Source organism: Elaeis guineensis, chromosome 6 (genome assembly GCF_000442705.2).
Source record: "Elaeis guineensis isolate ETL-2024a chromosome 6, EG11, whole genome shotgun sequence".
Lineage (NCBI taxonomy): Eukaryota > Viridiplantae > Streptophyta > Magnoliopsida > Arecales > Arecaceae > Elaeis > Elaeis guineensis.
Genome location: NC_025998.2, coordinates 3546709 through 3558987, shown reverse-complemented (window position 1 = coordinate 3558987; position 12279 = coordinate 3546709).

The following is a 12279-nucleotide window of genomic DNA, read 5'->3' as shown; positions in this document are numbered from 1 at the left end:
GTACAATGACCGGACTCCGTACGTTAGCACAAGAGCTTGATGAGGGGGTTTATCTTCTTTCCTCATTAGTCTTTGGGAAAATAATTATTTACTAGAAAAATAGTTTCTTTGCCATATGCCGACAGTTTGATTAGTTGATATAGGTGGGCGGCTCTTGCGAGGAAACTCCAATTAGGTGATTGTTTTATCAATTGATTAATTAATTATCTAAAAGATTATGTAAAGGAGCAAAAAAATAGTCATAAACAAGTAAAATTTGGAGTTTATAGTTTTAGAGTTTGGAGTAAGGGAGGCCGGCACTCGGCTGCGTTCGCTTGTCCGAGGCTAAGGCAAAAGTTTTCGAGTTTCTCCTCCCCTGGGAGACACATCAGCGCGTACCTTTTGATGCGAGTCTGTCTCGCTTGCAACAGCAAGTATCTACTGTACTTTCTTTCGAGGTTGAAATATCGACCGTAATTTTGAAAACGTGTTCATATGTTCAATAGTAATCGAGCTTTCTAACGGTCGAAAAAAGAATAGAACCAACCCACGTGATCTTAAGACCCAGCACCTCCTTTGCAGCATTCCCATTGTCGGTTGATGTCAGCTCCATCGCACGTCACACGCATCACGTTTCTCTAGTGTCTTGGATTGTCACAAAAATTTGGAAATCTTTTAGTGTTGCAAATAAATCATGCAAATTTCGATGAGGTTACAGTCACTTGTGGTTGCAAATGTTGCTATGCATGCATCCATGTGAAATAAATCAACATCTCCTTGTACATCTAGCAATTAGGATATCTTTTTGCGTGGTAATTTTGGGATGTCTGATAAGCTAAAAGATTCAAAAAAATTTTTGTGCACCGTAGGTAACGTAGAAAAATCGATGTGGAGTACATCGATTTGTTCAATTGATTCACATAGTCATCATTTTCCAACACATATTTAATATCCATAGTTTTTTTTTTATTTAAAAATTTTGAATGATGAAAATATTTTATTCTTTAAAAAAATTATAACATTCTGCTCATATTATGACATTTCGTATAAAAAAATTATGACATCCTATAACATATTGTGACATCTTTGACATATTATATCTTCGTAAAGTCATAATTTGTCCAAAATATCATAATATGGAAGAGATATTTTTGTTCGATCATTTTTCAACGCACATTTAATATTTGTAGTTTTAATTTTTTTAAAATTTTAAATAACAAAAATATTCATGTTCTTTGAAAAAAATTATAACATTCTATGCATATTATGATATCCTGAGTTATATTATGATATCTTGTGGACAAAAATTATGATTTTCTAATGTATGATGTCATAATATAGATATAAGATGTCATAATTTTTTTAAAAATAAAAATATTTTTATTATTCAAAATTTTAAACGAAAAAATAAAGCTGTAGATATTAAATACACGTTGAAATGTGATGGCTACGTAGATCAATGAGATAAGACAGTATGCTCCACATGGGATTTTCTACACCAGTGCACAAAGAATTTCTCAAAAGATCTAATGACCCACTAATATCCAATATTTCGTGCTGCATGTTATATATATATATTTTTTGCATCATTTCTTTGTGTGAGGCCATTACATGCCTTGATGCACACATAACGTATGCACTGTGCTTATTTGGGACCATACGCACCTATGAGCTAGACAGTGTCCCCAAAATGTAAGACATCCTCTTGACTAAAGTATGGTGCCTATAGCTAGTGGTAATATATACTTAGAAGTCATCATAATGGCATTATGCATTGTTATGTGTTTACGTTTAATGTGCTATTATTAGCATATAACAATAGAATGGTGAAGCATTAAAATATTTTAATATATTGATTAAAAATGCTGCAACTAGAGTTAATATAACTTTTTTAATATATAATTGTTCTGCAAATAAAAATTGTTCCATCAAAGAGGAGAAACTTTAGTTGCACTCGCTTTAAGAAAAGAAGAAAGAATAAAAAGACACAAGAATCTCAAAGATCAACATGTGTCCCTCCTCCTTGGGTATATTTATGCATGCATATATTACTATAAAAATAGCGAGAGTAGATAATGTATGATTACTTTCTTGGTAGAAAATTATCTGCATTGATGCATGAGCTCAAGAATTTTTTTCTTTACAACCAATTGCAATTTAGAATTGGAGATGTTTCTTCTTCCAAATAAGACCTTCATTTAATGCGGACAAGAAGTAATGATCCAATATTATATGTCTAAACTTTCAAAAAACCTAGAAGATTAATCTAATACCACATTATTATACCCCCTAGAGTAGTTAAAACAACATGTCACAAGGTCGGTTAGCTCCACAGCATATATCCAAACAACGAAAAATTATGTACATTGCCTGCTATGTATCAAGGATCAAAGATCAACAACATGTGAGTTCGTTAACATGGGGCCACGTATGCATGTGTTTTTGTATCTTTTTCGATTATTTTATTATCTCCTATCTATTGGAAAAATATGTATTATGAGCTAACATGAAATATTTGAATGCTATTATTTTGATCAAAATAATCATATAAATGCTGTCAAACATAATCATATAAAAGGGTACGTGGCAGCTCTTTATTTGCTGTCAAACATAATCATATAATTGATGTAAGCTGATTTCATGGAATTCCATGTCACATGCAAACTCATAAGATTTTTTGGACATGATGCCCTTTTCTGAACCAAGTAGAGCAAAGGGCAAGCTTCATCTCTTAAAATTTATAAACTTCGTATCTAGAACTTGATTACAAAGAACATTTCTTAATGATATTAAAATCCAATTCAAGATTCTAGCAGAGATCTTATTCTTCATCAGAGGCCACGTGTTTGATGCCAGCACCAATGTGGAAAACTACTAGCTTTCATCTCTTATCAAACTTTAAAAATGCCGGTGTTATCTTCCACAGGTTTTATATCAAATGGGAGCCAAAACCATGTAAACGATTGGACCAAGTTACATTAACAAGTTTATACCATAGATGATATAAATAATATAACCCAAAGATTTGAAATCAGATTCAAAGAAAGAATGAAAGACCGAATGAATTGATGCGAGCATCTAACTACATGGATTAGGAGGACCTTGTTCCTTTTTTCCTCCATCAAACAACAAATAAAGTTATAGCAAGCTGAGCTCTCTTAGTTTAATCACAAATCCCCAAAGTAAGGAATAATTTGCATCTTTGAAGATAATAGAACAACTCATTGCATCCATCTCCACTTTACCTATTGCTCATGCTTTAATAGGCGGCTAGCGATTAATTATTCCGCTCTATAGTGTACCCCCACCCCAAAAAAAACATGTGCTCCAATCAAATCAATCAATCAAATCCTCTGCAATCTCCATCAAATCTATTTATTAGAGTAACACGTCTGAAGTTGTTGAGCTGCTGCCACAACAATGGGTGCGCACGTTTGCTTGGTAATATATTTTAGTTGGGTGGGTAGCGAGACCCAACCATATACATTGGACAAGAGCCCAAGTGAAGTCATCCCGTCCACTTGTATACTCTCCCTTCTCCTTGCCCTTTTGCTTGTTTGGATCCTTCGTGTGGTGACTGGTTTGTTGGTAATTGCCCTGCTGCTTTAGTTAAAGAGCAAGGTGGTGGATGGCATTCTATGACTAGCATTAGTGTGGCAAATCTCGGACGTTGCCTCTTGGGGTGGATGTAGAGTTGTAGATGACAAAATATATCCCTCCATCCATTGGCCCAAAGGCATGATTCAGGTGTTTCAGACTCACACATCACACACCAAATGCATGGAGACGTGGGTGCAACGTTGGCAAAAGTCATCATGCACCAAGGAACGGTTTGGACAGTGCCTTCTTGCTTGTAAATGCTTTAATAATAGGATTAATGAAGATTTACGTTTAGATTTGTCCAATGGTATGCATCCAATTAACTCCTTAAGTGAGTGTCGATTTATCTTTTGGCCATCACCGTCTGGACTTATATAGGACGGCATTATGGGAGTTGCGGAATGCAAAGGGAGAGTGCAGAATGAGTTATGCCTCCATGATATCGTATTGCATATGGTCCTCTTTAGGGAAGAGGCTATATGATGTTGATCTGAAGGATATATCCTTGTCGCGACGCATTTTATTGGAAGAAAAATAGTGCAAAAAACCGATGTTTTATGCATGCATGGATTGGCAAATACTTTAAAAAGATATTACTGATGGAGAGTTTTTAAGGAAGCAATGGGCACCAAAAAAAAATTTACTTTTGATAGCCAGAAGTGCAAAGCCTTTTTTTTTTTTTTTTTTTCAGGTCGAGTGAAGCATTTTGGAAAAATATATCAATGAGCACAGCACAAATGCGATTGGTTTAGTAACAAACAAGTTATTCTAGGTTGCTCCTATTATGCAAATTTAAAAAAAAAAAATGAAGTATGGAATAGTTACTCTATTTGTTTTGGAAAAAAATTATCTTTAAAGAGAGTTGAAATTATTAGAATTTACCTGATGAAACCAACTAGATGTGGACGATGATACTAATATTAGAATTTATTTTATATATTTTTATTTGATCTAGATTTTGATTTAGAATAAATCTGGATAAGATGATAAGATATATCTACAGTTATCCGATAAAGTTGAACTTTATGTAACTATTGTAGATAGCATCTATTTTAATTTTGGAAACTGATTTGGATATTGTCTATGGATGAGGATGCTGAAAAAAAAATTTCAAATTGATCCTGAATTCATCCGACATACTTGTGAGATATTTCTTTCACTTGGAATACTCCACGAGCATACATACAAATCTTTTCTTTGTGATTACATCTGATTTTAGTGATCACGATGGCAAAATAACTATTTTTTTATATATAATTTTTATTACTTCATAAAATTTAATAAAAATTTCATTCTCAAAATATAATTTTATATAACGGATCAAATTTATTATATTAAAGATAAAATAATTTTATCAAAATAAAAAAAATATTTTAAAATAATTTTTTTTTATTTTTTTAAAATATTTTAAACAAAATCTAGAATGTTTCCGGTAGAAAGCAGGCTATCATCTAGAGTGGTGGCTTGTACCATCCAGCATTGTACTGTGGACCACTCTTTTAAATGCTTTACGGGACTCTTCCCAAACTGGATGCCTGCTTGCTAGTGGGCGCATTTGTGTGAATGTGTTGTAAATCTAAACGGTTTCCAGCACACAACATCCATCCATGTGATTCCACCAGCTACCTTACCATTGTGGACATGCTAAGTAGGCGCGTGACATGGCTGCAACCCATATGTCTTGTGGCGAATGGGAGCAAGTCTTCCCCCTTGGAACTAATGTTGATGCCTTGGGCTGGACAGGGCCATGCAAATTGTGACAAGGCCACCTCCGGATAGAGAATACAACAGGGTCCCACCTCGTCTCATCAGTGCAACATGATTTGGACCACGTTGATGTAATCACATAACTTAAAAAAAAAAAAAAAAAAATCTTCTGTCCTGCCGTTTTATTTCAATTTTTATAATAAAATGGAGTTTTTCTCGACCAATCGTCTAGATAATATGGGATTCGAATCTAGATTTTTTTTTTTTTTTTGGATAAAGAATCTAGATCATACAATGCCATCTACAATGACTAGATCAACTCAGGGGTTGGTATCTATAATTTTATCATCTTTTCGGGATCTGCAGTGTTATGAAATAAACAACGAACCCAAGCCATGTTGCTTCAAAATCTCTCATTTCATCTTTAAAAATATAGGATAAAAATTCCACCTCTAAAGTTTGAATCTAATACCTTAATTTTCTACGTATATAATATGAATGACAGCAAATTTGACATGAAATTGACAACATTAGACTCACCTTCTATCTAAATTGATAGTTCAACCTTCTAAACTTCTAGGAACAATTAAAGCTTTAGGCTATTACCGCATGGTGCATGCATAACACCAATATATTTTCAAGTATAAAAGAATATTAATACTTGATCGAAGGAACCGAATCGAGGGAACTATGAGTAGGACTAAGAACCAATCAATGGTTGGATAAATATGTAGTAATAAACCATCTCATGCTTCAATGTAGCACTTATAGAATGATTCAAGTCGTCGTGCAGTACCCCACATGTATAGCAAGCATTCTTTCTTAACCTATTTAATAAATCACTGAAAAGAATAATATATAGCAAGAAATTCTTATGATTTAGATACGTCAAAATCTTTTTTAATTTTTAAAAATTAATTGAAGAAGAATTTTTTACCTAAAACCTGTTCCAATCATAGCATCTTTTGAAATGCTAAGAAATCCCTATCATTTCTCTAGTGATTTTGACTTGAAAAAGTAGGAGTCGAGCCAGTGATAAAGTTACCAACCCAAATCAAGGAAGAAAAGATATGGATTAGCACCTACATGTCCCACCATACACAAATAAAGAGCATAGTGTTTGTGGTTGCGAGCTCGCCTCCCTCCCACTAATTTTTATAAACATCTGACACATGAGATGGTTGGTAGTGGTATCTAATCTTGTTACTGTGGAGAGTACGCTCCATGTGGAGACCGAACATTAGCCCTAACAAAGGGTGAGACAACCCACACGCCGAGCCCTCCAACCACGCCACCTTTTCCCTGGCCCATGCCTCCATCCAACGGGGATGAGATACCAAAACATGCACCCCATCTTATGGAAGGCATCATGCTAAGTGCGGAGACTTAGCTAAATTATAGCTAAACAATGGATCTGATCTGAAACTATTATATATTATCGTTTATGTTATGTTTGTGTATATTTATGTATAAATGTATGTAAACAAGGATGGTAATGCTTAATCGATTTAATTTATTTCAGTTTGCTATAGATTAAATTAGATTATCTGTTTAATAAAATGATCAAATCTGGACGTGGATTGTTGATCTTTCATGCAAACAAGTCAGGCTTAAATTTAGAGATTTTTAATCTATCATGTAATAAATTCGATCTATATCTTGTCCGATCTGTTCCGACTGACGTCTCTATATTTAAAATGATAATTATAGCAATATTAGAAACTTTCAGTGGAGTCCCTTTCAATCGTTATTAAGTGTGGACAAATTTACGGAGCACTGTATTGAGTCGGGAGAGGAAAAAAAAGAAGGCAGGAGACAAAACGCAACGGCCTTTAGTCGGTAGTGGGATATTGGCCCGCCCTACCCTAGGGGTCAGTCATATCTCACCATCTTTTGACTTGATTTATTGCTCACCTGCTTTCAAAACCTAACATCCTTAGGTTCTGACTTGTTGCTGTCGGTGGTCTACTTAGGACCTGGATCCTAGAAATTGTTCATTTTTCTTGGTCTTCAACCTTAATTTCTCCCTGTCCAAAAACTAACCTGATGCATGTCACACTCTCATAAATTGAGAAGAAATGGACGGGGAGTCCTACGTGGAAGTTACCAATGGGAGGCTGGTTGGGCCCTGACCACCTAAACCCAATATCTTGTGCTTGTTGCAAAGTTGGTCCGGTACAAAAAACTTTGCTAAGCACTTGATTGAAACCATTAACATTAAGAGTGGAGCAGTACTGGTAGGGTACAGAACTTTGTGAGGATGTATGAGAATTTTTATTTTTTTGGGGTAGAACAAATATATGGATTTCAGGAGTGCTTTCTTGGCTCATATCATCCTTTGTAGTCCAAGCCTTGTAACCACATCTACATGACCAGAAAGAGAATTGTGTTGGGCCCTACCTTGTAAGTCCTGGCTCCTATCTTCTTCTATAGTCGCCTCCTGTTTGACTGCCCTACCAGTTGACCCCCTCACAGCCTCTTGATGTGGCTACGGAAAAGGTGGGATCCTCTTCAATTCCGGCTCGTTCCTTGTCACTGCTTGATAGTTTGCAAGAAAGTTTTGATGAACATCGATGCACCACACCTTCTGCATGCAGTCCCGGTAGGGACATAGGTGGTGGGGTGGGTTGGGAGAAGAGGAATATAATTCGTATGAAATACTCTAACCATGCAAGATTCCTGTGAGATTAACTTATGTTAATGGAAGACAAGTTGGTGAGATGGGGGGATGTAATGAGTCATGTGGTGAGGAGATGATTAATTAGTCAAATGAGTAGATTAGTAGCTAACCTCAGGACAACATCGATGTTAACATCATTTGGTTGGGCACTAAAAGATATGTAAAGATATGCCGGGGCAATTTGCGGTATCCGACAACTTGGCTTGTTGGTTATTATACTTAATCAATAGGTAATTGTTATATAATTAATGTACACGTAGCTTGTCAAAATCGCATGTTGTGAGTCATTATATGGCAAAATTTACTTTGAACATAGAATAATATTGCATCTTAAGTACTGATGTTAATTTGGATAGTATAAAACTAAATTCGATCTTACGTTACAATTCTTACTCTGTAAGGTTGCTTATTATTACAAATAAACGTTGATAGGAGCAACATTTTTTAAAAAGAAGAAAAATTATTATGTATTCTCTCAAAATGGAACTAGGTTAACAAGTTAAATTTAAAGATGGACAATGATGTTCAAGGAAAAGGTTGATAATATATAGACTCTACCATAGATAAAATCTAACTTTATTTACTGTATATACTGAATGACTTTAAATGACGTGCCAATATGATGCCCATAGGTGGTCTGTGCAGCAAAGAAAGCATGGTACTGGGTGCTCAAATCAAGTGTGGCAGGCACACTTATTAGAAGTATTGAGCCTGTCATGTTGCATCATAATTTAATTGATTAGGTAGGAGGACATGATTCTTAGGCAATTTAAACTTCCAAAAACATATAGAAATTTGCAATTTCACATTTCTTATTTTCTCAATGAAAAATGCAAATGTGCATGCTTTCATACAAGGATCGAGTCGCGATAAAAAATAAAATTGTACACACACAATAAACTTATCCAAAATATACAGAACGTATACCATGCATATGGTGCATTAGATGTCAAAAATTTGCAAATATAGCTTAGGCTGGTGGCACATTCTCACGTGGCATCATGCGATGCCCACCAAACTGGTAATATGAAGTTCTCTATGGATCTCTAATTAATGATCGAGTGCCATCACCCAACACTACCTGCATGACCTTAGCCACTTGTAGGTGTGATATGCTATGAATTTAGTGATTGCATTTTGGTGATCCAACTAGAATCACTAGACATGGTTCCTACTGCATTCATGCCTGTAGCATGAAGTTAAGGAAGAACGATCGTTTTAAAGTGGAGAAAAGTAAATGATTTATCACTATAGTAAAAATAATTGTTATTATTGAGCATACATATTTTCATGCAAATTATTTTTTAATTAATATATTATGATAAAATATTTATGGAAGAAGAGAAAAAAAATAAGAGGGAAAAGAAAGAGAGAAGAAATTTTATTATTTTTGTTTTGATTTCATTGAATACATCTCAGAGGTTATTTATATTAGTGTGCAGATTTCACAAATAGAAAATAATAACCTCCAGTATAGAATCAGGCTAATAAAGAAAAATGATACAGAATAATATTAACAAAAAAGAAATGTTATGGGATCACACCAATAAAAAAAAATATTATGAGTTGTCATGTGATCACCTAAAATCATTCTAACACTCCTCCTCAAACTCAAGATAACATTACGGATGTCAACTTGAGTTTGAAAATTAGATCATGAATGCACTCAAAAGTCAGTATGATAAACTAATATGTCTGTTGGTGTGGCTAATTGAAATGACATGATTGTAAGAAGATCCAGAAGATGGCGATCACCATAAAATCGATGCTAAAAAAAAAAGCAACCAAAGGTCGATAATTTTTGCTGACAAAAATGCTACAAGAGAGATGGCCGATACTCAAAGAGAAGGTAGTTAAAGATTGATGATCCTCATAGTCAAAAATGTCGCAAAAGAGAAGGCAATCGAAGGTTGATAATCTTCGTAGACAAAAATATCACAAAAGAGAAGAACGATGCTCAAAGAGAAGATAACCGAAGTCGATGATTTTCGGAGATAAAAACATCACAAAAAAAAGGCCAGCACTGAAAGAGAAGATAGTTGAAGGTCGATGATCCTTGCAGACAAAAATATCGTAGAAGAGAAAGCCGGCATTCAAAAAGTTAGCAGTCAAGACCGGTGATGGAGAAAAATTCACCATGTGATGATAAGAAGAGACAACCAAAGATCTAAAGCTAAAAAAAAAATAAAAAAGAGTTGCATATTCATCAGAAAATAAAAGATCCCCAAATATTAATCTATCAAAAAATAAATGATCTACAGATTCATTAAAAAAAGAGGATCTGTAGGACAACAGAGATCAATAGTTTTGATAGCATGATAAAATATTTGCAGAAGAAGAGAAAAAATAAGAGAGAAAGGAAAGATAGCAGGAACTTTATTATCTCTATTTCAAGTTTATTTAATATATCTTAGAGATTATTTATATTAATGTATAAATTTTATAAATAAAAAATAATAACTTCTAATATAGAAGTAGACTAAAAAAAATATGAAATAATATTAATAAAAAAAAATATTATGAGATCATATCGATAAAAAAAATATTATGAATTATCATGTAATTTTTAAAATCATGTGATTATCTAGAATCATGTGATTATTTAAAATCATTCTAACACATTGTATCAGTTGAAAAAAATTTTTGATTCAATAAATCATGATTTAGACACATAATATTATCATTTTTTATGATTGACTATTATTTTAACATAACAAATTTAATCTTGGCGTAGACAAATTTAACCCAACGATGATTGCCGATGACATTATAACAATAAATAAAGGTTTTATAGAAAGGCTATTATATGATGGGTATGGCTTTTATTGAATGATTACACCCCTTTGTTTTGTAGCATGTTTTGCATTTGAATATTGGTGGTTTAATTCTCCAAATATTTGATCTGGATAATTCTAATTAAGTAATGCTCTCTGATCGTTTCTGGCTTGCTTTGGCTCTAAAATGGACAACAATTTTCTGTTAGATATAATATGTTGCCCTTCTCCCAGCCTTCCTCCTTGTTGTCTCACCCTTTCCTTTATCCCAGTGGGCCTGATTAATAATACCAGGTTAATCTATAAAAGTCCTCATGAGAAATTTCTTGGTTAGTGCGAGATAGACCGACCAGAGGAACATGAGCCATGAGCTCTATTACTTAGAATAAACCATGATCAAAAGCAGTTGCTCTACGCCTACTCCCAATAATTTACTAGCACAGCCAAAAGTCATGGGCCTAGTTGTTAGAAATTCTCAAGATGGATTTCTATTGATTATAAATCGATTTCTTATTTTGATTTGTTATAAAAATATGGACTAAGTTATCATCTGAATGAAAGAAGCCGATGATTATCTATGATCATATTATTATTTTGGATCTTATTGTGAAATTTTTTGATTAGTGCGAGACAGACCAACCAGAGGAGGATGAGCCATGGGCTCTGTTATTTAGAATAAATCACGATCAAAAGCTGTTGCTCTACGCCTACTCCCAATAATTTACTAAGCACAGCCAAAGGTGATGGGCCTAGTAGCCTGATACAGCCTCTGGAATTTTTCTCATTGGTTCGAGCCCACGAATTCTATCTTACGGCCGAATGCGGCAAATACTTTTTCAAGAAGACGGACCCAGGCATCATCTTCTGCTTCCATGGTCGGTTGAAAAGGTGGAGCAAATCACAATTACGCAACCTTCAATGGGATGGATATGAGATGTCATAAGATTCAACACTTACTTTTCCTAATAAAAAACAAACAAACAAAAAAAAAAAAAATTTGTTTTCCATGAGAATGATGGTTATTATTATTTGTTTTTGCACACAAAAAAAAACAGATAGTTCAATAGAGTGTTGGCTATGCGTCCTGCCTTTGGTGTGCACCGGATGCACAGATACGAGGATGGCATGCATATGTAGTTTTGATTGACCCTACATTTTATATAAAAAGTCACCCAATCCGACCCAATAAACATCGATTTCGGTCAGTTGAAAGATATAAATCGGATAGAATCGGATTGAGATTTGTAAAAATCAATTATTTAGGATCGGATTGGGTTCTTACATTTTTAAACCGTATGAAATCAAACCAAACTGAAGTAATATTTCATAAATTCACTTTCATTTTGGGATGGCGTCATTTAGACTTCAATATTTCATTCTAAAAAATATCTTATCACCTATTTGGATTCATAAGAATATAATGTTGAATTGTTGATGAAAGTCCAAAATTTATAACTTATAAATTCAAATTTTATTTTGATTTCTATTCCATTTTAGATGACGAACTAAATATATCAGAGATATGGCTATTCCGATTTT